We start from the raw sequence: 24242 nt of genomic DNA, 5'->3' as shown, positions 1-24242 counted from the left end.
CCATTACCTTCTCCAGTGAATCACATTTTGTCAGAACTCTCTGCCGTGACCTGTCTATCTTGGGTGGCCCTACACAGCAGAGCTCACGACTTCATCGAGTTTCGCAAGCCCCTCCGCCACGACAAGGCAGTGATCCATGAAGGGGTATTCTCATTTACCTCGACTCAAAAACAGACATCCGATAAAACGATACAACTCTACGATAAGGGTAACTATAATGCAATAACTGAAGAACTTAACACCTTTTTTCCTGAATACGTATCCGCATTTCACACTCGCTCAATTCATGAAAACTGGCTGATATTCAAGAACAAATTAAATCGTCTCACTAATATGTTCGTACCAAGGATTACCTTTCATACTAATCGCAATAAACCATGGTTTACCCAGCACTTAAAACGACTCGAAAACAAAAAGAAACGATTGTTTAGTACCGCCAAACGAAACGACACGCCTGCCGCATGGGAAAAATACTTCGAGGCCGAAAAATGATACCTACTTTCTGTTCGTAACGCCAAGTACTCATTTTATCACAATGACTTACCAAACTTACTTATAAGAAACCCCAAGCAATTCTGGCAAGTTTTAAACCCAACACATCCTCCCGATATTAAACTGACGAATGATTCACATGAAGCGGTGACTGACCATGATTGCGCAGAAATATTTAACCATGCGTTCACATCTGTGTTCACTACCGAACTCGACGCACCTTCCCAATTACCACCCTTTAACTTAGAAACCCCCATGCCGGCAGTCACGTTCGTCGAAGAAGGCATTTCATCCATAATTCATAAAATGAAACTTTCATCATCAGCTGGTATGGACCTGATTAATTCAAAACTATTGAAAAATGTGGAATCAATTTGTGCATCATATTTATGTCTCATTTTCTCACAGTCACTCTCCTCAGGAATTTTGCCTCTTGATTGGAAAACGGGGAAGGTCGTTCCAGTCTACAAATCAGGTAACAGAGACTCGCCCTTGAATTACCGCCCCATTTCATTGACTAGTGTGCCTTGTAAAATCATGGAACATGTCATCTACTCACAGATCGTAAACTTCTTGGACCGAAACCATTTTTTTCACCCTTCACAATACGGGTTTCGTAAGGGCCTCTCTTGCGAAACCCAACTAGCGCTTTTCCTTCACGACTTGCACACTAATCTAGACCGTAATATGCAGACCGACACCATCTTTCTTGATTTCGCCAAAGCTTTTGATAAGGTTCCCCACCGCCGGCTATTACTAAAAATCTCAAAGCTGAACCTACCCCCTAATATTCTCAAATGGATTGAAGAATTCCTAACTAACCGTTCTCAGTCAGTCTATCTTAACGGCCATCTGTCTACATCTCTCCCGATTACTTCAGGCGTCCCACAAGGTTCTGTCCTCGGTCCCCTCCTATTCTTAATACATATTAACGACTTGCCCCTGCATGTTTCCTCTAGTATTCGAATTTTCGCAGATGATTGTGTTATTTACCGCACCATTAATAACTGTCACGATCAATACACTCTTCAGACAGAGCTTAACAACGTACTAAATTGGTGTAATAACTGGCTAATGTCCCTCAATCCTAGTAAATGTAAACTCATGTCCTTCACTCGTCGTCACAATCCATATCTCTTTCATTATTCAATTTCTAACACACAGATTGAGCAAGTACAATCATATAAATATCTAGGAGTCACTCTCTCTTCTAATCTATCATGGCAGGTTCATGTCGGTAACATCATTTCAGCATCAAACAAAACACTCGGTTTTCTAAAACGTCACCTTTGTCTTGCCCCACCACATGTTAAATTGCTCGCGTATAAATCACTTATAAGACCCAAATTAGAATATGCATCCCCCATCTGGAGCCCACATCAAGCATATCTAATCACCGCATTGGAAGCTGTGCAGAATCGTGCTGCCCGATTCATTCATTCCTCATACTCATATGACGTCAGTGTTTCATCCTTGAAAGCTACATCCGGACTGCCACCCCTCTCTTTACGTCGTCGCATTGCTAGCCTCACCCTTTATCACAAATGCTTTTATTCTCCTCTCAATCAAGCACCGTATATCACCGCCGCATCACGCATATCTCACCGCACCAGTCATCCCCTTCAAGTTGCCCGCCCACTATCACGCACTGCTACGTTTTCAGCTTCGTTGTTTCTTCGAGCAGCCACGGACTGGAACGGCCTACCCCATGACATCGTCGCCATCGCTTCAACATCTGCTTTTCAAGAACGCTTAACAGATCACCTTCAATGTTAAATTACCATCGCTGTTTGTTTTCCTCACTACAAATGTAATCCCACCCCTTATGTAACACCCCCTGAAATGGGGGCCTTTAAGGAATAAAACTGAACTGAACTGAACTCATTAAAGAAGCCTAGGTGGTCGAAATTTCCAGAGCCCTCCACTATGGCGTCTCTCATAGCCTGAGTCGCTTTGGGACGTCAAACCCCATCAACCAAACTAAACCAATTTATCAAGTCGCCTTCCGCTCAAGTATTCCGCGTAAGAGTTAGAGGAACTTAGGTTGGCTCCTTGAGGATTCATTGATTTCCAAGAACCAAGAATTTATCTTAAGAAATGGGCGTGTGTAATTCCTAAAACATTTGCAACGAGAGAAAATAGGTAAGGATGCTCCATTTATTTATGATTTGGCTGCCAGCAGAATAGCAGCTGTTATTTTTATGCATGCACTATACTTTACTCTTGTAAAATTTCTTTTGGAAAGAGAGAGGTTTCCTAAAGGGAAACAGACACCAGTATTAGTGGCCGTAAAAGGCCTGCTGTGGGCTTCCTCTGTTTAGACTTGGGAAATGTATTTCAATTCGCTTGAAAAGTCTGCCTATAAAGGCTCGTTCTCGTGATCTAACCCTAGCGCGATTGACAATAACATCACTGTGATGAAAGCGCAACCAAAGTTCTAGTAACGTTATACCACAATAAAGCAACCTACTATGAGTAATACCTCTGTCACACGAGCAGAATGTAATTCGGTTTCGGTGCTACACGGTAAAATATGTCATTTGCAAATGGTAGCAATTACGATCAGCTACAAAAAATACTGCACTTAAGGAGCATCAGTGCGCATAAACGGCGTTTGAAATCACTATGTAACATTTTAAAGCTGATCAAAACATTTCTGTACGATAATTCAAGCGAAAAACATTACTTTTGGCTGTGCTGTAGCACTTTAGCCATAAAAATCCAAGCCAAGTATCGAGTCACCCAGAAATTCGAACCAGACCATCTTTATTGGAATGCTCCGTCGCTTCTGCGCATGCGCCAGTTGAAAGAAGTGAGGAGGAATAACTTGCCGGACGTGACGTAAAACTTGTTTTATGTTTTCTTTGTAGGAGGGCGCTGCGGTGCCGGCATGATCGGACGCGTCTCCGCACAGCTCAGTGCTTTGATGCTGTTATCGGGAGAAATCCTGCCCATCGACTGAAACCGAGTGAAGAATCGGATGTCGGAACCCTCCGGGAATACGTGGATAACAAGTTCTCCACCAAGTGAGTCCGATTTCTCGAATCATCAAGGATTTTTGGGGCGAAGCGAGCTAAGCCTAACCCAGACAATAAGTGGTCGAGGCCCCGACGGGGGAGCCGAGGGTGCAGCAGCGCCACCGGCGGCGAAGAAATTCAGCACGGCACGAAGCGCGCAGGAAATTTGAAGTGAGTGCAGCCATGGAGGTGGTTGAAGGTGAAGAAGTGGACCCGCAGGAGTTCACGGTGCCGGGACAGTGGTTCCAGTGCAGAGGGAAGAAGGTTGTCCCGCTTGAAAAGAGCAGGAAGGAAATCGAGGCTGAGCAGTTCAGGCTTAAGCAGGCCGGAAGAAAACTGGCAGCATTTTCTGTAGAAAGACAAGAGGCAAGAATCCCGGAGGGAGCGGACAAGATTATTCTCCGGCCCGAAGGAGGACTAGATAGACTCCTTAAACGTGGAGCCGCATATTTAGCAAGAATGATCAGGGCGTCGGCGGGCGTAAATATTGAAAAAACGGAAGAGGAGGACATCGTGATACCCAACACGAAACAACATTCCATTCTCATCGCTACAACAAGTGGGGAAAGGAAAATGAAATACGCGAGCATAAACCGAATTAAGCTAGGGGAAGAAGAAGAGGTGGCAGTCTTCGCCTACGTGGGCACTCCGGACGGGTGCGGCAAGGGAGTGGTGCACGGGGTGGATAGGATTTTCACCCAAGAGGACATCATGCAAATGCTAAGGCACAAGGCAAACCCGGAGGCTATCGGGGTAAGAAGACTCGGGAAAGATTCCACGACTATATTAATACTCTTCAAGGAGGAGAAAGTACCGAGGACCGTCATTCTTGGGGGAGCCCCGCACAGATGCTACCTGTATAAGAAGAAATATGAAGTATGCAAGGCATGCGGAAGACTAGGCCATAGAATTGACGTATGTCCAAACCCGACAAACATCAAGTGCCGTGGTTGCGGACAGGAAAATCCACCAGAGGACCACACCTGCAAGCTGAAGTGCCAACTCTGCGGGAAAGAGCACATGCTGGAGGACAGCAAATGCAAGCTGATCCATCGTACACCGTACGAAATCAAAAAGAGAATCTGGGAAAAGAAGATGAAGAAAGAAGCGGAATCGGAGGGAGCAACCAACCAAATCGCAAAAACCCAAGAACACCAGAGCCGCCCAAGAGCCAGACAAGAAGGGGAGAAAGAAGGATACAAGCCCAGAACGAGCTCCTTCCCTAGACTAGGAGAGGAGCAGCGGACAGCCTCCAGGGGACGAAGCTCTTCCAGGCGGAGGAGCCAATCCAGGGGACTGTCAAGCTCTAGAGCCACGACCCCCAGTCGAGACCGAGACGAACCAACAACCGAGAATGGTGAGAGCAAAGGCGTGAGCTTCGCAGGCAAGGTTACCCAGGGCCGAAATATTAAGAAGGACAAAAAAGACGAGGAAATAGAAAAATTAACAAGCATTATTAAGAGCATGAATGCAACGATCCTTAGTTTAAAGGAGGAAATACAAAATTTAAAAACAGAGCGCAATACAGTGGCGACTAAATCTCGAACAAAAGCAGGCGGATCTGAAATAGGGGCGCCCAACAAAATCGAAGGCCAACATCTTACAGCTCAAGTCGACAACAAGGGAGCGGATAATAATATGCTGGTCGAGGATACCTCTCCACCCCCACCTAACCGCAAAGTTAGGGAGGATAGCAGCTCAGATCTAACAGTGGATGAAAAGCTAGAGAAAGTAAATGCGAAACTGGACAGAAGTCTTAAGAATTTCGCTAAGGAAAGAGACAGTAAACTTGAGGACTTAGCCAAGCAGATTCAACATATGCAGATACAGATGCAAAATCACTTTCACCTCATGACAGAGGCGCTCCAGCAATTAAAGGGGGAAACCGCCAACCTAAATGCGAGAGTGACTATACTTGAGGAGAACAAAACAAAGTTGAATAATGGACAGACCGCCCAATAACATCCAAATTTGGCAGTGGAACTGTCGCGGGTATCGACGCAAGCGACCGGTATTGCAGAGCACGCTGTCGATCCGCGAATCAGCCCCCCTTGCTATAGCGTTGCAGGAGACCGGCGGCCCGGCCACATTGCAAGGGTATCGCGCCTTCCACAGTGGGAAAGGGGACAAATCGAGAGTTACAACACTGGTGCAGAGAAACATAGCAACAATCCAACACGAATTAGAGGACAACGTCATAGAAAACGTCTTTTTAGAAATTCTAACAGGAAAAAAGGAGGAATCAAACACTTTCCTACTCAATATCTACAGCCCACCGAGACAACGGAAGGTCCGCTTCAGGGCGATAATGAACAAGGCACTTAAGGTAGCAGGGAACCAGCCGCTAATTATAGTGGGGGACTTTAACGCCCATCATCCGGAGTGGGGGTACACTAAGGAAGACGCAAAGGGGAGACAGTTGTGGGAGGACACGCATAACCTGGGGATAACATTGCTGACTGACCCATTACACCCCACGCGGGCGGGGAACAGCGTTACCGCCGATACCTCACCGGACCTGACCCTGATTAAAAACGTACAAACAACGCAACGGCTAAATACGGAACTCAACCTGGGGAGCGACCACTCAATAGTGGAAACCACGGTTGAAATCAGGAGTAAAGTCAAAGGAAAAAAGTGCTTCCGGACGAAAATCACAGACTGGGACCGATTTAGAGAGATTAGGGGGAACAGAGACCTAACAGAGATAGGAAATATAGAGGACTGGTGCGAAGCGGTAAAGAAAGACACCAGGAAAACAACTAAGACGCTAGAAGGGGAAAAAGCTCCGGAAATAGCGGACGCCCGACTCCTACACATGTGGGAGGCCAAACAGGGCATGGAACGTCGACTTAAAAGGCAGGGCAGAAACAACAAAAATCTCAAAAGAAGACTGGCGCGTCATAACAAAGAAATAGAAGATTACGCCTTTAAACTATGTGAACAAAATTGGACTAACAAATGTGGCGACATGGAAAGGAATATGAACCTCCCGCAGACGTGGAATATCCTAAGACATTTAATAGACCCTGAAACGTCCAAAACACAAGCACGAGTCAAAATGGCTAAGGTTAGACACGCATGCGAAGAGCAGGACGATGACATATTCATGAAGAAACTAGTCGAGACATACATAGGGGACACCGAAATTAGAGAGCTACCCGACTACCAGGGAATTCCAAATGAGAAGTTAGATGCGCCCATCACGAGAGCTGAAGTAAGGGCGGAGATAGCGAAACTCAAAACAAAGTCAGCTCCAGGGCCAGATGGAGTCACGAATAAAATGCTCAGGAATTTAGATGACAACTCGATAGAGGCCCTTACCAGCTACATGCAGAAATGCTGGGAAAAAGGGGAGATCCCACCGCTGTGGAAAGAGGCTACCGTGATCCTGATCCCAAAACCCGGGAAGCAACCGAAACTGGAAAATCTCCGGCCTATATCGCTCACGTCATGTGTAGGAAAGTTAATGGAACACATAATTCAGACCAGAATTTCAAATTATATGGAGGAAAAAGAGAAATGGCCAGACGAGATGTATGGCTTCAGGCCCCATCTGAGCACACAGGACGTCATGCTGCGGCTGCAGCAAGACATAATTAATTCCAGAACCAAAGATGCGAAAGTCATTATGGGACTGGACCTAAAAAGGGCCTTCGACAACGTCAAGCACGAAGCCATCTTGGAAGGGCTCCAGCAGGCAGGAATAGGGCTAAAAACTTATCGCTATGTCAGAAATTTCTTAACGGACCGCACGGCGGTTATAACTTTCCAGGAAATACAATCTGGGGTGATCAGGCTAGGTAACAGGGGGACACCTCAGGGATCGGTACTGTCACCCACCCTTTTCAACACGGCCATGAGAGGGCTCCCGAAGGAATTGCGGAAAATTGGGAATTACAACTTAAATTACAGCCTGTACGCGGACATCAATCTCTGGATCAACAGAGGGAGCGACGCAGAGATCAATGAAACGCTGCAGGCGGCAGCAGATGTCACCTCTAAGTACGCGGCGGACAGAGGACTTAAATGTTCGCCTGAAAAATCAGAAATCTTCGTGTATAATGACAAGGCACTCAGGAACAAACCTCCCTCTGACCCACAGGTGTACGTGGAAGGAAGGGAGATACCAAAAGTAGAGACAATACTAATATTGGGACTCCACTTACAAACACACGGAAGGAACACGATCACCATTAAAAAGTTAGAAAACCACGCGACCCAGACATTAAACCTCATCAGGAGGGTCTCACGTAACGGAGGCGGCCTCAAGGAAAGAAACCTCCTGAGGTTGGTACAAGCCTTCATCATTAGCAGAGTGGGCTACGCCACGCCATATCTGAACCTAAAGGCAGATGAGAGGAGAAAGATAGACGCGCTCATCAGAAAATGCGTTAAAAAGGCCCTAGGCCTCCCAACATGTACATCGACGGAGCAGCTACTGGCCCTAGGACTGCACAATACGATTTCAGAAATCACGGAAGCGGTTAAAACCTCGCAAATTGAAAGACTCAGCACGACGCGAGTGGGAAGAGCTACGCTAAGTAACCTTGGAATAGCCACAGACAGGGGGCAAAAGGAAAGGGTTGACATTGACAGGAAAATCAGGGCGCACCTAAGAATCCCTCCCCTACCCAAAAACATGCACCCTGAGTTTAATAGGGAAAGGCGACAGAAAAGGGCGGAAGCGATAGAAACAATATATCGGAGCAAACCCCCAAATGAAGTTGCCTACGTAGATGCGGCAGGAAACAGACACAGTCGATACATGACCATAGCGGCGGTAGATGGGGGAGGCACCCTCATCACGGGGGCTACCATATTAGGGAAAGAAACCGAGATAGCGGAAGAAGCTGCGATAGCGATCGCTTGCGTTGGCACCAAAGCTAGATATATTATTAGCGACAGTAAAACTGCAATCCAAAATTTCAGTAGGGGGAGGGTAAACCCCCTCACCACCAAAATTTTAACACAAGGAGTGATTGATAGGACGATCAACATCATCTGGACCCCGGCGCACGAATCTGTCAGCGGTAACGAGGCGGCCCACAGTGCAGCTCGAGATCTCTACCTCCGAGCTGTACAGGATGGCTCGGCTCAGGCAGAACATAATAGAGAAGGGCGACTAATCTCGTATCAAGACATTACAGAACACTACAGGCAATGCCGGAGGCGTTTCCCCCCATCAAACACGGCGTTAAATAGAGGTCAGGCAATGGCGTGGAGACGCCTGCAGACTGGAGTATACCCAAACCCAGCACTAAATAAACATATCCGATCAGACTGCGAGGACGATAAATGTAAAAAGTGTGGGGCGAGAGGAACACTCGACCATATAATTTGGGAGTGCGCTTACTCCCCAGGCAGGGCGCAAAACGTTAGCAGTAGCGAAGCCTGGGAAACCTTATTGCGAAGCTCGGACCCTGAGCTCCAACTCACCGCCGTCCGACTGGCAGCAGAGGCCGCCGGCGAAACCAAACCGGCCAGCATCTAATGCGACCATCCCGTGCGGCTGGGCCGCTAAGTCCCCTCCCCCTTACAGGGGGGTGAGACAGAGCGGCCCAGGCGGTGTGGTCCTTCTCTGTTGGACAATAAAAGTTTTCAACAACAACAACAACAACAACATTTTCTTTGTAAAATGTCTGCCGCTTCTCGTCGCTGTTTCTAGCGATAGGCCGATAGCTGGTCGCCAGTGTCGCCGGCTCCGTGATCGCTCGCAAGCCGGACTTGGCTGTGGCGATGGTGGCGAACGGGTTTCTTGGCATCGTAGTTGTTATAATGCTCCTTGAGCTTCGGCCTCGCGTACTGCTGTTCGTCAAGCGGCATGCTGTGATATTCCCATGCGTTCTCTTAGTTACAGATAGCACCGTCTCCGACCTGTGGACTCTGCGACGCTAGTTCTGCAATGCGTGTCAGCCCGCCCTTGTCGATGGAACATGCCTGCAGTATGTCTCAAGTCAGCATTCCGTGTACTTACTTACTTGCATTTCCCGAAATTTACACGAGTCACTGCCTTTGGATCATCCTGAAGTACGTATACAATCGGACTGAGGTGTACAGCGCAAGTAGCGCAACACATGGGATGCGAAAAACTCGTCTCCGATCGAGTGCGTAGTTGAATGGAATCTCGCTGTCATTTTTATCGTTGTCTTCGACTTCGACACCACTATTTAGTAGCAGTGGTAAACTTTAATCACCTCGAAATACCAGTGTAAAAAGGCCGGTTGGAGCATAATTTGTACGAAATTGCCTCTCTATCCTGGATTTCAAGAGGTCGGTTAGTGTATCCGCAGGGCAATTGTTTTGCCATTTTCGTTGCCGTTATCGGATGTACAAACAGGAATTCGGTGTGTTGATGCAGGCAGCTTGGCACAGCTAATCTATTATGAAGCTCCGGTACAGTAGCCAGCCCGGGACTAACCGGGAAATAGAACCTCAACCGGGAAGGCCAGCTATTCATCACAGCTCTCAAGCGACTCGCTGCCGGCCTACTGGGCTAGTCATGCAACCGTGGAACCCAGGTATATTTTCAAGCAAACTTCTGTACTTAGGAGTGCCGGGAGGTAGACCGCCCGCGCAAAGAAAAAATGCTCTCCACATCTGCCGACGCAGTCCTGCCTCTAGTTTTGCTCCTAAAGTTGAAGGCTCGAAGCGCAAGCTGTGAAAGTCCTGGTATTTTTGCACAGTATTTATTTTCCAGCTGCTCTAGCTCTAGACAGTTCTTGTTGTATCGAATTCCTGTACTTCTTTTTTAACTTTTTTTTTGTCTCAGAAAACATCCCACGACGTCCTATTCGATCGATGTTATTTCTACCTGCCCTGTTGTGCTTATCATTGTAGACAAGCATGTAGACTAGTGTCAAAACAATAAACAGTGCTGCGTTCGTGATTCCATCTTTGTCCAGTCATTGCCCTTGCAACTAGTTGCAGCATGCACCAAAAGCAAAGTTTGCCAAGTAGTTATTTCGTCTGCCTTGGGGAAAACAGGCCAGCTGTGAAAACTGCAAAGATATGGACTGATATCCCTTCATATTGTTTCACACAATCGTGCTAATGATGTGTTGTATTTTCAAAGATTTAGGCAGTCTGCTTGCCAGCACAAGACGGAACATTTATTGCGGACTGCATATTGGTTGTGTAGTGTCAAAATACATGCATCTCGATTTCAGGTCATACAATACTCTCGGGTGGTCACAAAATACTCTATATGTCATGATAGCCAACTGCAGCAATGGGATAAAAAAGGTATATGGACATAAATCATTGCAAGAGTAACAAAACTGCGTAAATTTGCACTGTTAAAAATATTAAACACTAAACAGTTAAAGTAGTTTTGCTAGAATCATTGCTGTGACTGACATCGCAAACAGTGCTGGTTGCCTTTAACGATGTGTTGAGCACAAGGCCTGCATGGAGATTTTAATCCTGTCAGTTAGGCAGAGTTATGTCTTGTTTTTGTTGTGTTATCATACATGCAGGCCAAGGTAATGCCATATGGTCCTTGGTTCCAACGCTGCAATTCTGAAAAAGTGACTGTCAACACAGGTCCGGTGTACACAGTCCCACTGCTGACCGTGTATATTCCTAAGTGATGCCCAAGTCTTGGACAGACACCAATCGACGCAGCTCACAAAGCAACATTCCTGCCAAGGTGGTTGCCTACCATAAAAACCACATGCCATAGCTGCCATTCATGGCAGCCCAGAAGTAATGAAGTGCTGACGAAACACACTTGAGATGTTCTGTGCGTTTACACGAGGGAGTTGTTAATATGGTTAATTAGTCATCCAGTGAAATTTACACTGTATTTATTTTGTTAATCAAAGCTCCTTTTGTGAAGTAAAACAAGCTCCAAGTAGCCACAGGCAAAAAGTAGGCAGATGGGAATATATATTGAAATACTTATTGTGAATTGTGTTTTATTGTCGGATTACTTTGAAGGGACACTAAGGAGGATGGAAAGCAGTTTTCCTGTATTGCTAAGATACAGTGCTCTAATCTTAAAGAGACCACACGAGTCACTTTGGGACGTTAAACCCCACAAACCATTAATGAGACCACTTAAAATGAAAGCAGAGGTATTAAAAGGTTGGAAAGACCAAGAAACAGAACAAAAATGCTGCTATTACCGGCCAATTTTGCTAGTAAAACGCATGCTTCCACACAGAAGTTTTGGTGGAGATTACTGCAAGATATATTGTGCAGTGAGCTACTCTAACGTGGCAGTGACACGTCCTTTTCAGCAAGGTCATCATGAATCGACTCATGGGAAGGCTTCCAATTTAAATTTTCTCACCAATAAATACTATATGCCACAATTGCTGCCAGACAACACAGCCATAATGAGAGAAATAATCAAATATTTACTGAGACCAAGGACTCAATGGGGTTTTCCTCAGTGTCCCTTTTAAAGGGTGCACTGAAGCATTCAAGCAAAGTATGCACTGACGCATGTGAGAAAATATTCTGAGGTAACACAATCTTTGCTCTAACAGAAGACTGGCAACTTCACCACAAAGAGGGTAAACAGCTGCTTAGGTACAAAGGTACAGCACGTACAGCAATCGTAATAATTAGCAGACATGCATTGCAATTCACAGAATGTCACGAAATGTAATCGCTAGGTTAAGTGTACTGGCATTAAATGTGCAAGCATATTTTGCAGATTGCCAAGATTTATTTGTTGCTTCAATTATTTCATATATACGGCCACACCTTTCGTCAACAAAAAGAGGGCGTGCAGGTGCCAGGAAAGGGGTCAGATTAGATGTGCTAGGTTTCTCTCCTGGAGGAGCAAGGAGAGAATCATTCTCCTGTAACCAGTTGACGGTGGATTCATCCAAATGTGAAGGTCCGATGTTTGACGACCCAAAAGTTACATAAACGGGCATCTCTGCCAGCCGTCGACCAGAGCATATGCAAGAGAGGTGGTCATGTGTAGCCTAAGCACGGACATCTGCACGAAAGAAGGAAAAAAAAAAAAAAGCTCACATTTTGGGTATCACATCAAAAATATGTGTAAGCCCACTCAGCAACCAAAAATAACGTACACTGCGCATGCATACAACGCATGAATATGTCAGCGCAACTTAACAGTGTCGGCCGTTCATGTCATATCGTAATTATGGTGCAGTGAGGCTTGCTGATGATTTAAACAGGCTCTGCTCATCACAAACCTCTCAGCAGCACCTTTCCACAATCAGTGTCCTGACCTTTCAATAAGACAGCTTTCTCCTCCTCGCATTGCTAGAATGTATCAGGATGTTCTTGCTCACAGCATATAAATACGATCAATATGATAAAGCTCACCATGAATATCATTACGGTTTCTTCCCCTCCCCCCTTATCATCTGCCTGTGCTGTATGCACAGCTTTCTTGACCTATCCACATCCAAATGAGAACAACTTAAGGGAATAGTGAGGGCAAAATGAACTTGGTCTATACCAATAAATTACTGTGTTCTAATAATGAAACACAGGCTTTTTCTATGGTAGAAGTTTTATAGATTACAAAAGTATGGAAACCAAAATACAGCTAAGCCACCAATGGCCACTTTTGTAAGTAAGCCGCGACGTTACTTAATGTTTACTCTGGCAGTTTTCCAATGCACGACTACACAGCCGTTCACTACTGAATGATAAGTGTGTTTTGCAGCATGAGCTGCATCTCGTAAAGATTAAGGGGGCTCTCCTGGAGAAATTTGTGATGCCTACATGACATTTTCTGAATTGTGACCTTGTGGTCTGTGCATGTACAACAGTATGGTGCATGCGTAGAAAAAAATATTGCCTGCAAGCAAATTTCTGGTCTGAAGCCCTGAGGCACTAAAGCCACTCTCTTCTCGTCGGAGTGTGAAGCCACGCACCATGTGATGGGTGCATAATAAAAAGCATATAAATGGCAAACCGGAAAGCGTGGCGTGATATGTCTATAGGGTCACGAAGAGTCGGACATGACTGAACTGAAATGGCCCACGGCTAGGAATGTGATTTGAACCCATGGCAAGCTACACAAGTCAGATTCTCTGGGCGCTGCATTAAACAAATAAGCTATAGCTTCACTTTGACATCACATGCTTTATACAGCCACTTTCTCATGATGTGCATCACTGTCTTTATCAACTTCCACTTGTGCACAGTTTAGTCACAAAGCAAGACCATGCAGACAAAAAACATTTGAACACATAGTCATTGAAAAAAAAAATAGTCCAATGCTGATTTCATATGCCTTAGGGAAACCCTCCAAGGTTAAGCAGACTTGCAATAAAAAGTGATTACTCATTGCCATCCAACCGATGGCAGCCCTATTGCTACAAGAAAAGATATGCAGCTTTTTCAACCAAAGAGGTTTTGATAAAGCTGCATAGCTTTCCTTTGCAGCCTTATCGCTGTGCTTTGGTGGATTCTTATGAGTAATTACTCCCTTGTTCCACTAGTCTTGTAGGTCAGAGGGGAAGGGGGTAGTTGGTAACGCTGGGGGCTTCCATCGGCCGAGTCCGTAACTCTATCTTCTTGGGCAGCCATGCTGTGCTACAGGCCACAACACTTTTTCAGACTGTTCTAAGCTATTTCTGTGAGAGCAAAGCTTACTGCCTTCTTGTCGTTGTTTTATTCGTGCTGCGAATGGGTTTTACTCTACAAGTAGTTCTTTTGGTCATGACACCACAGGTGCAAATCAAATGTTGCATTTTGATAGTTTTCGGAGTAATAAATGCGCCTCTTGCTGCCAAAAAAATATCAACCTACCTGGAAGAAGCTATATAATGATTTTTTTTTAGATGAGTAGGATGAAGCTGTCTGCAGTGTCCCTTTAGGGAAGCAGCAGTGCAAAACTTAAATAACTGGAAGTATGTAAAAGCTGAGCAGCTATTCTATATCTAATCGATAACTTAGACAAAAAAATTCTGCTCATTAGTCCCACAGGCATCTGTACTTCAGTGAACCTCCGAAGTTTACTATTTTCCTTTTTTCCTTTTTTTTTTTTTTACATACTGCCCATCAAAATCTCTCAGCTGTGTACAGCCCAGCCAAGGCACTGAGTGAAGGCATTCCTTTCACTACAATTTCTCAAGAAATGCAACTGTGAGTGTGTTTTCTGTAATTCTGTCTGCTTTCTTACTAAACATATGAAATTTCTAATAGTACTTAGCCATACAACAAGGGGAAGTTTGCTGCTGGAGAAGAGTAAAAATACTGGCATATTTCTGTAGATCTTTCCCTGTGATGACAATAGTTACAGAATATCTGTTTTGCAGGAATTTATATTTTCTCTAAGCTGCGGACGGTGGCGGCATTGCTATGGGCAAAATATTTTTCTTAGCTGTGGTAGATATCACCAGCCTTATTTAACTAATAGCTATATTTAAATTAGTAACTGAGTGCTTTAAACTATAGCTGTAATGAAACATTATTCGTCTTATTTAAATCACCTTCAGGGGCTCCCCCACGCACTAACATTAGAGGAGAGGAGTCAAAACCTGGGAATTCACAAAGTGCTTGCAAAAGTATGGACGGAGGTCTGGTTCCACCTGGAGCGGGCATGTCGCCTCTTTAGCGAGCAGAAGTTAGAAGAAGCAGAATCCACTCCTGCTTGGGCCTCACGGCCTGCAGTATGTACTAAATAAATAAATAAATAAATAAGTTCTCGGAGCTCTGGTGTCGACCGCCTGTTATTTATTATTTTTTTTTTAGGGTGGTAGACTTTGTTTTGTTGTGATTTCATTTAAATATCTAGGTTTGTGGGCGTGACATGGATGGTATAAGTAGGATAGAACTTAAAGAAAACAGCAATTGGATGTGGATAGGTCAAGAAAGCTGTGCATACAGCACAGGCAGATGATAAGGGGGGAGGGGAAGAAACCGTAATGACATTCATGGTGAACTTTATCATATTGATCGTATTTATATGCTGTGAGCAAGAACATCCTGATACATTCTAGCAATGAGAGGAGGAGAAAGCTGTCTTATTGAAAGGTCAGGACACTGATTGTGGAAAGGTGCTGCTGAGAGGTTTGTGATGAGCAGAGCCTGTTTAAATCATCAGCAAGCCTCACTGCACCATAATTACGATATGACATGAACGGCCAACACTGTTAAGTTGCGCTGACATATTCATGCGTTGTATGCATGCACAGTGTACGTTATTTTTGGTTGCTGAGTGGGCTTACACATATTTTTGATGTGATACCCAAAATGTGAGCTTTTTTTTTTTTTTTCCTTCTTTCGTGCAGATGTCCGTGCTTAGGCTACACATGACCACCTCTCTTGCATATGCTCTGGTCGACGGCTGGCAGAGATGCCCGTTTATGTAACTTTTGGGTCGTCGAACATCGGACCTTCACATTTGGATGAATCCACCGTCAACTGGTTACAGGAGAATGATTCTCTCCTTGCTCCTCCAGGAGAGAAACCTAGCACATCTAATCTGACCCCTTTCCTGGCACCTGCACGCCCTCTTTTTGTTGACGAAAGGTGTGGCCGTATATATGAAATAAATAATTGAAGCAACAAATAAATCTTGGCAATCTGCAAAATATGCTTGCACATTTAATGCCAGTACACTTAACCTAGCGATTACATTTCGTGACATTCTGTGAATTGCAATGCATGTCTGCTAATTATTACGATTGCTGTACGTGCTGTACCTTTGTACCTAAGCAGCTGTTTACCCTCTTTGTGGTGAAGTTGCCAGTCTTCTGTTAGAGCAAAGATTGTGTTACCTCAGAATATTTTCTCACATGCGTCAGTGCATACTTTGCTTGAATGCTTCAGTGCACCCTTTAAAAGGGACACTGAGGGAAAACCCCATTGAGTCCTTGGTCTCAGTAAATATTTGATTATTTCTCTCATTATGGCTGTGTTGTCTGGCAGCAATTGTGGCATATAGTATTTATTGGTGAGAAAATTTAAATTGGAAGCCTTCCCATGAGTCGATTCATGATGACCTTGCTGAAAAGGACGTGTCACTGCCACGTTAGAGTAGCTCACTGCACAATATATCTTGCAGTAATCTCCACCAAAACTTCTGTGTGGAAGCATGCGTTTTACTAGCAAAATTGGCCGGTAATAGCAGCATTTTTGTTCTGTTTCTTGGTCTTTCCAACCTTTTAATACCTCTGCTTTCATTTTAAGTGGTCTCATTAATGGTTTGTGGGGTTTAACGTCCCAAAGTGACTCGTGTGGTCTCTTTAAGATTAGAGCACTGTATCTTAGCAATACAGGAAAACTGCTTTCCATCCTCCTTAGTGTCCCTTCAAAGGAATCCGACAATAAAACACAATTCACAATAAGTATTTCAATATATATTCCCATCTGCCTACTTTTTGCCTGTGGCTACTTGGAGCTTGTTTTACTTCACAAAAGGAGCTTTGATTAACAAAATAAATACAGTGTAAATTTCACTGGATGACTAATTAACCATATTAACAACTCCCTCGTGTAAACGCACAGAACATCTCAAGTGTGTTTCGTCAGCACTTCATTACTTCTGGGCTGCCATGAATGGCAGCTATGGCATGTGGTTTTTATGGTAGGCAACCACCTTGGCAGGAATGTTGCTTTGTGAGCTGCGTCGATTGGTGTCTGTCCAAGACTTGGGCATCACTTAGGAATATACACGGTCAGCAGTGGGACTGTGTACACCGGACCTGTGTTGACAGTCACTTTTTCAGAATTGCAGCGTTGGAACCAAGGACCATATGGCATTACCTTGGCCTGCATGTATGATAACACAACAAAAACAGGACATAACTCTGCCTAACTGACAGGATTAAAATCTCCATGCAGGCCTTGCTCAACACATCACTAAAGGCAACCAGCACTGTTTGCGATGTCAGTCACAGCAATGGTTCTAGCAAAACTACTTTAACTGTTTATAGTGTTTAATATTTTTAGCATTGCAAATTTACGCAGTTTTGTTACTCTTGCAATGATTTATGTCCATATACCTTTTTTATCCCATTGCTACAGTTGGCTATCATGACATATAGAGTATTTTGTGACCACCCGAGGGTATCGTATGACCTGAAATCGAGATGCATGTATTTTGACACTACACAACCAATATGCAGTCCGCAATAAATGTTCCGTCTTGCGCTGGCAAGCAGACTGCTTAAATCTTTGAAAATACAACACATCATTAGCACGATTGTGTGAAACAATATGAAAGGATATCAGTCCATATCTTTGCAGTTTTCACAGCTGGCCTGTTTTCCCCAAGGCAGACGAAATAACTACTTGGCAAACTTTGCTTTTGGTGCATGCTGCAACTAGTTGCAAGGGCAATGACTGGACAAAGATGGAATCACGAACGCAGCACTGTTTATTGTTTTGACACTAGTCTACATGCTTGTCTACAATGATAAGCACAACAGGGCAGGTAGAAATAACATCGATCGAATAGGACGTCGTGGGATGTTTTCTGAGACAAAAAAAAAAGTTAAAAAAGAAGTACAGGAATTCGATACAACAAGAACTGTCTAGAGCTAGAGCAGCTGGAAAATAAATACTGTGCAAAAATACCAGGACTTTCACAGCTTGCGCTTCGAGCCTTCAACTTTAGGAGCAAAACTAGAGGCAGGACTGCGTCGGCAGATGTGGAGAGCATTTTTTCTTTGCGCGGGCGGTCTACCTCCCGGCACTCCTAAGTACAGAAGTTTACTTGAAAATATACCTGGGTTCCACGGTTGTATGACTAGCCCAGTAGGCCGGCAGCGAGTCGCTTGAGAGCTGTGACGATAAAAATGACAGCGAGATTCCATTCAACTACGCACTCGATCGGAGACGAGTTTTTCGCATCCCATGTGTTGCGCTACTTGCGCTGTACACCTCAGTCCGATTGTATACGTACTTCAGGATGATCCAAAGGCAGTGACTCGTGTAAATTTCGGGAAATGCAAGTAAGTAAGTACACGGAATGCTGACTTGAGACATACTGCAGGCATGTTCCATCGACAAGGGCGGGCTGACACGCATTGCAGAACTAGCGTCGCAGAGTCCACAGGTCGGAGACGGTGCTATCTGTAACTAAGAGAACGCATGGGAATATCACAGCATGCCGCTTGACGAACAGCAGTACGCGAGGCCGAAGCTCAAGGAGTATTATAACAACTACGATGCCAAGACACCCGTTCGCCACCATCGCCACAGCCAAGTCCGGCTTGCGAGCGATCACGGAGCCGGCGACACTGGCGACCAGCTATCGGCCTATCGCTAGAAACAGCGACGAGAAGCGGCAGACATTTTACAAAGAAAACATAAAACAAGTTTTACGTCACGTCCGGCAAGTTATTCCTCCTCACTTCTTTCAACTGGCGCATGCGCAGAAGCGACGGAGCATTCCAATAAAGAAGGTCTGGTCGAAATATGTAAACAAACAATATGGCTGAACATAGCGGAGCGCGGATACACAGTGCGGAGACACGTAGAGCATGCAATTGGCGTCCAAACTGTGAGGCGCTCAGTCAAAACTTTAAATAGTTCCGAGATAAACATACGGGGAGATGCGGTTACCAAGGAACACAGAGCCCAAAATGATCGTGAGTCGCTGCCATTACTGGACCACGGCTGTGACCGAGAGTAATGCCGTTCCGCGAGAGTCTGCAGTGCTAATAATTTTACACCTAAATTAACAGGTTTTAAAACAAAACCTTTGAAATATAATTTTTAAATTTCAATGTGCGCAGAATATTGTCGCGTAGGGGGGACAAGGTCGACGACACAAATGAAGGGGTCGATGATTGCACTAAAGAAACTCTTTATTTGGGCTGACTTGCGCCCGCAAAAGAACTAAGCAACTCGGCGGCGGCGATAGAAACAAACGTGCTCGTCGATCGTCGGACAAAGAATGCTCGTCACACTCGGCAACGCTCAATTTAAAGGCTGCACAGAACAATCTAGATAACGTCGCAAACAGCTACCAGCACGGGCTGGAACATTGTGGAAAGACACCCATGTGGCCGGAACCTTCGAGACAGATCTCTGTGCATCTTGCGCTACAACAAAACTGATAAAGGTGTGACTCGCGACATCGAGCATTAACAAACAAAGATTACGGAACTGATACGCGGTCCAGAATCAGAGTGATAAGCCTGTATGCCGGCGGCTGTTAAAAAAACAAATACTGTTTTGAAGGCTTCGCGGCATAACTCCCCCCTTAAAAAAACGTCGCCTCGATGTTCCAGAACAGAGAAACTTAAACATAAACACTGCAAAGTTTAAACACCACAGATTCTTTAACGCGCGTAATATGGCTTCAGTCGCACAACATGTACAATTTCTGGGCGTGCGCGTCGCCGTTGTGATGCTGACGTTCCTTCGTGAATGACTTCATAGACCAGTGGTCCGACGCGGCGAAGGATTTTGTATGGTCCAACGTATCGACGCAACAACTTTGCACTTAATCCGCGACGGCGAATTGGTGTCCAAACCCACACTTGGTCTCCTGGATTGTACTCTGCGTGGCGTCGTCGTAAATTGTATCGTCGGCTGTCGGTGCGCTGTTGGTCTTTAATACGCAGCCGTGCGAGCCGTCGAGCTTCCTCTGCACGCTGCAGGTAGGCGGCGACGTCAAGGTTGTCCTCGTTGGTTACGTGCGGCAGCATTGCTAGAGTCCCTAGAAGTATTTGCTAGTCTGCCGTCCGAGCGGGGTTCCCTACGGAACCGGTTGGCCGCTTCCCGGATGAAAGCGCAGGGGGCGCTGTACGCATTCGGAGCGTAAAGCCCCTCTATCTGGAAAGTAGCGAAACTCTCCTCCCTTCGGCTGCTTTCCTCCTCAATTCTCCTCTGATTTCACTCTCCCACCGGCGGGAGCGCTGCGCACGGCACGCTGAACCTGCCTGCGCTCGAGGGGCGCCACGGAAGGGTCAATGATAGTGAATGGCGGGGGCTTTTTGTGCTGCCTTTTAAAGCGTTCTTTTAAATCTGCTTTGCACAGGTAACTACTAATCGATTTGAAAATGTTATGTTTGATTTTAGCGGCACATATTGTTCGCAATAACAAAGAAGTGTAACGAAGTGTTCGCACGTTGAACTTTCTTGACGGCACGACGGCTCCGCCGCATTGAAGAAAGGGACCAGGCGATTTCGTTTGATAACACAAGTTAACTGAATTTAATAAAGATGAACTCAAACAATAATTAAAGCGAATCCAGTAGTACCAAATAAACAACTAATTCAAATTAACAACACATCAGTCCGCCAACGCGACATCTTCCGAGCAGGGGTCCCGAGCAGCCACTCGGATGGTCGCCGTCCTCCCTTACTTGCCGCCAAAACCCCTCTCTCAACGTCCTTCAGGATTCTCCAGGCAGTGTTTGTTACCAGGCGGAAATGCGCTTATCGGAGCCAATGAGACGACATTCTTTACAGCTGAGAAACCAATAGGACGCCGGTGCCCGCGAGGTTGTTTCCTGGCGAGCACCGCGTGAATTTCTAGAAGACGCGGCGCATCTCCGCCTGGCACCCAAACACACAAAAGGTAAACCAAAAACACATGGGCCGCAAGGACGCAGACGGCACAAAACACAAAGCTCCGTCCGTGCTCTCAGCCGTCGCCCCCAAGCCCTCAGGCGTTAACCGGTTGGGACGCGAGCTTTCAACAGCCCGCCTCCTTCACAGCCGTTAACCATTTTCCGAACGGCGTACATCGTGAATACCCCCCCAAGAAGAAGGGGAAAGCACAGCGACGCCGTGCAAAAGAAAAAAAAGGACCGCTCCCCGGCTGCGCACGGGTCCGGAAAACGGCGCGCGACATAGGCATAGCTCGCTATGCGACACCTCCCCCCTATGAAAAAGAGTGTCCCACTCGGTCACAATCATGCCCGTACAAATAAACCGCTAGGAAATGCTATGAATAACTATGTACAAGGTTCAAAAATGAAATTACGTCTACCGTCTACCACACAACAATACCAAAATTGAATAAAATATACGCAATGCCGAAAAAACGAGAAAATATAAATGTCAGGTGAAACAGATTACAACCAGGAAGGTAGAGAAGAACACTTACACGCAATAAAACATTGGCATATCAGTCAAAATGTTACAGGGCACACTCAAAATGTCCACTTGCACGTATTCACACAAAACACAAAACATTCGGGAGTATATACAAAGTCACGGCGGATTAATTAACACTTCCGTCCGCGCTGTAATACATCTCGGTATCACTGTCATAATCGGTCCTTACTCCTTTGGGGTTGGTGCGAGTTCCCGTGGGTCTACACTGAAATGTTGATTCGGAGTATGAATATGTCTCAGTCGCACTTCCAGCAGAGGTACCGCGATCACTGTTTTTCACGGTCGAGGCCGCTACACGTTTTGGCCTTGCGGAGACACGAACACAGCGCTCAAACGCATGCACACCATCACCACGATCACCGTTTGCTGACTCGTCGTCGGCGTCCTCATCAGAAGCAAGCCGTGGGTGGTAGTGTTTCAGACGTTCAGCGTTGACGACATCCCGCTTTCGGCCGGTGCGATCGATGACCTCCCAGTTATTTTCTGATACCTTCCGGAGCAGACGGAACGGCCCGTGGTATCTGTGGAGCAGTTTGGTGGTCTTTCCTTTCGATCGAGAAGGCGTCCACAGGTACACAAGGTCTCCCGGATAGAAAACAGCATCCCGTCGTTTGGAGTCGTATGCCCTTTTGTTCTTTTCTTGCCGGTCCTTCTCACGCTGGGCTACGACTTGGCGCGCCTGGCGAAGCCGGTGCACCACCTTGTGAGCATCCACTTCGTCACAGTCGACCTGCGCGACACCGAGGGCCACCTCAACAGGAAGTGTTGGCTCGTGTCCATGAAGAAGAAAAAACGGTGAAAAACCTGTCGTTTCGTGTTGCGACGAATTATAGGCGAAAAGAACATAAGGCAGGAATTCGTCCCAGTCCCGATGATGCGAGGAGACATACATGCTGAGCATGTCGGCAAGCGTGCGGTTGAAACGTTCGCACAAGCCATTGGTTTGCGGGTGGTACGCTGTTGTTTTCACGTGGTCTGTACCCATGGCTTTAAATATTTCCTCAATCAAGGAAGCAACAAAATGTTGTCCGCGGTCCGTAATGATGCGGCCTGGTGCCCCGTGGCGTAGGACGATCTCTCGCACAAAGCCCTGCGCGGCCTCAGCAGCTGTAGCCGCCGGGCATGCTACTGCTTCGACCCACTTCGTGTGGTAATCAGTCATCACGAGGATGTAGCGGTTTCCGGATTGACTCTTCGTAAATGGTCCCAAAAAGTCCATTCCAACCTGTTTAAAAGGCATTCCCACCGGGGGAAGAGGCTGGAGAAACCCGATTGGTTTGCCCGGTGGGGCTTTGCGCGTCTGGCAGTCAGGGCAAGACAGCACGTAGTTTGACACCTGCGCGAACATCTTAGGCCAGAAGTAACGCCTACGTATCTTCTCCCATGTGCGCTTGACCCCGAGGTGTCCCGCCGTGAGATCATCGTGGCAGCCCCTTAGCACCTCTGACCGCAAACATTTTGGTACAACCAGTGCGTCGTAGTCTGACTCGAAACCTTTCGCTCGCCTGTGCAACACACCGTTGATCATTCGAAAACACCGTGCCGTTTTTTTCAGTGTTCTGGCAACGGGTGAATCCGGGTTCTCCAGGTGTCCTATCACTTCCCTAATCCAAGGGTCTTCCCTCTGCTTCATGCCTACATCCACGCGACCTAGCACAAGCAGCGGTGCAAAGTTATCTTCACTAACCGGTGCCGGCTCGCGTGGCAGGCGAGAAAGGGTGTCTGCATCTGCGTTCTTCAAACCTGGGCGGTGTTTGAGAGTCAGGTCAAACTCTTGCAACAGCAGGGACCATCTCATGAGGCGTCCATTCGGATTCTTGACATTCATCAGCCATGCGAGGCTGGCTTGATCTGTGATCACGGTGAAGTTACTGCCGAATATATAAGGTCGAAACTGCCTACAGGCGTAAACGACAGCCAGACATTCCTTTTCTGTGGTGCTGTAATTAGCTTCCGCTTTGTTGAGATGACGGCTGGCGTAGGCGATGACATGTTCCCGACCCTCGTCTTTTTGAACCAGCACAGCACCAAGACCGTAGTCACAGGCATCCGTATGGATTTCGATGGGCTTGCCTGGCTCGAATTGACGCAGAACTGGCGCCGTAGTCAGCTTCTCTTTGAGCGCTTGCATGGCCGCCTCGCATGCCGTGTCCCACTCAAACGAAACATTCTTTCTTGTCAAATTAGTCAAAGGTCGGGAGATTAGGGAGAAATCCTTGATGAAACGCCGATAATAATTGCAGATTCCCAGGAAACTCTGAACTCCTTTCTTGTTTTTTGGCGCTGGGAGCTTTTCGATCGCGGCTATTTTGTCCGGATCTGGTCTGATGTTCTCTCCAGTCAGCACGTGCCCGAGATACCTGATTTCTTGTTGCGCGAAGCTGCATTTTTCCGGCTTCAGACGCAAGTTGGCTTCATCAAGAGCGCTTAACACCTTTTCCAAGTCCTCTAGGTGAGTTTTCATGGTCTTCGAGAAAATGACAATGTCATCCAAATAGGCCAAACACACCCTCCAGAGAAGGCCACTCAAAACTTTGTTGATCATCCTCTGGAATGTCGCGGGAGCATTGCACAGACCGAAAGGAACGACATTGAACTCGTACAGACCGGAGCCGCATGCGAATGCTGTCTTCGACTTGTCCTCTTCGCGGATTCCTACCTGCCAATAGCCTGAAGTGAGGTCAAGCGTCGTGAAATATCGAGAACCCTGCAGCA

General features: G+C 46.2%; 1 protein-coding gene across 3 annotated transcripts in view; it reads right to left on the bottom strand.

The window, feature by feature from the left end:
* LOC146171557 (uncharacterized) overlaps positions 1-24242 on the bottom strand; it is a 342743-nt gene that overhangs the window by 110453 nt on the left and 208048 nt on the right. For all 3 annotated transcript variants that reach the window (XM_084586410.1, XM_084586412.1, XM_084586411.1), the window contains one exon: positions 12225-12465. The gene's annotated coding sequence lies outside the window, so the exon portion shown is untranslated. The remainder of the gene's footprint in view (positions 1-12224; positions 12466-24242) is intronic.

This window comes from Amblyomma maculatum, unplaced genomic scaffold (genome assembly GCF_055883805.1).
Source record: "Amblyomma maculatum isolate TAMU_Amacu unplaced genomic scaffold, ASM5588380v1 scaffold_19, whole genome shotgun sequence".
Classification (NCBI taxonomy): Eukaryota; Metazoa; Arthropoda; class Arachnida; order Ixodida; family Ixodidae; genus Amblyomma; species Amblyomma maculatum.
The sequence above is the reverse complement of the archived record's forward strand: the minus strand, read 5'-3'. Positions and strand labels throughout refer to the sequence as shown.